The sequence below is a fragment of the Geospiza fortis genome, unplaced genomic scaffold, assembly GCF_000277835.1.
Source record: "Geospiza fortis unplaced genomic scaffold, GeoFor_1.0 scaffold118, whole genome shotgun sequence".
Lineage (NCBI taxonomy): Eukaryota > Metazoa > Chordata > Aves > Passeriformes > Thraupidae > Geospiza > Geospiza fortis.
The window spans coordinates 674,898-677,788 of NW_005054380.1; positions in this window are offsets into that span (position 1 = coordinate 674,898).

Below are 2,891 nucleotides of genomic sequence, written 5' to 3' on the forward strand. Positions count from 1 at the left end.
TTCCTCACAGGCGGTGCTACCCTGGAGTAAGGCAAAATAAATCCAGTGGGGAAGGAGAGCTCTGGGGAAAGGCAGGGACAGGTCTGGCACATGAATTCACCAAAGCTCAGTGCACCCACTGTACTACAGCATTGGAAGCTGGCTTTGGAGTCAAGCGTGTGCCCCTGTAAGACATATGTGAGCCTGCTGCTTGGGAGATCCCCTGCAATCCCATGGGTGCTGTGGATCCAGGCATGAAGACTGTGTATCCTTGTAATTCATCCTAGCACGTGTAATTGCAGATGCTATTGATGTTTATGGCAGCTCTATCTTCTCAGATGACTAATTCTGTATTTAGAGGCACTCATTTCCCAGGGAATCCCAGCTGATAAGGAGCCCACTTCCACAGAACTCATTAGGCTTCAAATGGCCCTTGTCTGCAAAATCTCAAGGCTGCTTGTATTTATTATTTTTTATCTCTTTTTGGAGTTCCTTGCTTTCTGATAGCGTGATGAAGTTCCCTTTTCCCAAGAGGGGAGCTCCTGGCAGAATGTCCTTATGGGTGAGCCCACTTGCTTCCATTGAACCTGGCTGGAGCACACCACATGCAGCCCATGTGGGTGCTTGGACGTTGACCAAGATGTGAGCTACAGAAAAGTAGTGGAAAACAGGAAGTTGTTGGCATTATTACCCAACAGTGTTTGGATTATTCTCAAGACTCAGTGTTCCCCCAGGATGTATGATGGGTTGGGGTTCTGGCTCCTCCTTGTTCTCTCAGCTAGTGAAATGGGTGTCCAAGCCAGCTGGTCTCCACCCAGAGAGTCCAGTGATGTGAGGCTGCTGTGCCCAGCCTGTGCTGGAACCAGCTGACTACGTGGACAAGGGACAGAGTGTCCTCAGGCACCTGACCTTCAGCCTTCATCTGCTTTGCCCTGTGCTCCTGAGGGCTGACCTTATGGATACTGAACAGCAGATGAGTGCTCTGCCCAACCTAAGTGATCTTTCCTTCAAACCAGACCTTCAGCACTTAGCTGGACCTTCTCTGAGGTAGTCTCACAAAGATTTTTGGAGGTTAAGGTTTCTGGGAGAGCCTCTGCCCATCCCAAGTTGGCTGAGTTCCTCTTCCACATCTTGTGGAGGATGAAGTGAGTTACATGCCAAGCCTGACATATGGTGATTTCTGGGGCAGGCTGCGGCGTTCTGAGAGGTTTGCTGGCAGCCCAGCCTCGAGAAAGCGAGGATGGGGATTTAGATGCATAGTGACATTGTTCTGGAAAATGTTCTCCTGAAAGACAACTGCATCATCTGCCTGCCCTGAATGGGCCCTTGGCATGGCAGGGTCTGTCTTGGGAGGGGGGGCAGGGTGTTCATTAAAGTGCTCTCTCAGCCCTGCTTGACTTTGAGTTGCCAAACTGTAAATGATGATGTATGGACAGTGACCCATGCGTATGGTGTGTGTGGATTTTGGGTATCCAGGGCCTGTGTGCAATTATAAAAAGTATGATATCAGCAACTGATTCTGTCATGACAGGAGCAAATGAGTTCCTGATAGTTGAAAACTTGTTTCCAAATTTTCTAAAATAGGTTTGCAATTTAGAAAACAAAAGGTATTGAAAGCCCTATCTTTTTTCTCTTATCTTTCCATTTGATTTGGTCCCCTTTGTTTGTTTTTTTCCTGTGATGTATGCATTTTTTGGTAATTCTCTGTCATTTCCTTCCCTTTCCCTTATCTCTCCCTCTGCAGTTCTCTCTCTCTTCCTCTCTATCCCTCTCCCCCTCTCCCTCCCCTCAGTAATTTATTTGCAGGCGGGTTGTCTCTTTGATTTACTGTCTCTCTCCTCGGTAGGATTATGATAAATGGATTGTATGGCTTCGTCTGAGCTTGTCCAACATCACGTACCCACGCTGGGTCAAGTCCCTTTGGAGCCTGGAAACCAAGGGGAGATGCTGGGGCTGGAGGTGGAGTGAGACTTGTAAACAGGACTTGGTCCATATGGTCCTGACTTTGCATCACCTCCTGAACTTTTTTTGGCTGGGGTTTTGGTTTGGGTTTTTCTCTTGCCGTGCATGTGTATGAATGCATGGGCGCTTGCAAAAATGGAAGCAGGTATTTGATTGGGTGCTTTCAGGCACATCAACCAGCATATTTCAATTTAGCGTGTTCTGATGTGGGGAGCGTTTGCCACTTGCAATTAGAGCGCTTCATCCCGCGGCGCAGCAGGCAGCGCTTTATTGATAAAGTTGTTCTGTAGTTGCTGAGCAAACACCCCCAAATCTGAGCTTCATTAAGTTATTGCCTGCCCTGCTGCGATGCATCTTCATTGCTCGCTGAAATCCATGGCATTGACGGGGGATCCCGGAGGAGGCCGGGACTGTGCTGTGCAGCCACAGCTTAATGCATCCCATCACAAATTGACACAGCACACTCCTTCTCGCCTGATAGATGGAAATTCCTTCCCTTTCCAGCTGGAAGTGAGGGGTTTTTTGGCCACCACAGATCTCCTCATGCTGGCAATGGCTGGGATGTCTTTGCAGAGCAGGCTCAGCTGCTCCTCTCTCCTGAGAGGTTCGCACAGACCCTTAAAATGCAGGAAGGCAATATTTTGTGTTGACTTGTTGTTGTTTAGCGCATCCTCCCCCTCCGTGGCTGGGTTTGTTACTCGGTGGGTAATCCTTCATAACGAACCCGCGGGAGATTGATGGGGAGAGCTCGTTATGCACTTCCAGAGCCGTTCCACCGTAGTTGTGTAGCAGCAAAATGCACCATTAAAGGCAGAGAGCCCTGGGAATGATGGGACGTAATTAGTTGTTGCTGTAATATTTTTGATTGAAGGCGCAGAGATGCTGGAAGCGGCTTGGGGAAGGCAGCACTCTCAGGAAGCTGTGAAGAGCAGCAGCTCTTTTTGGGGGGG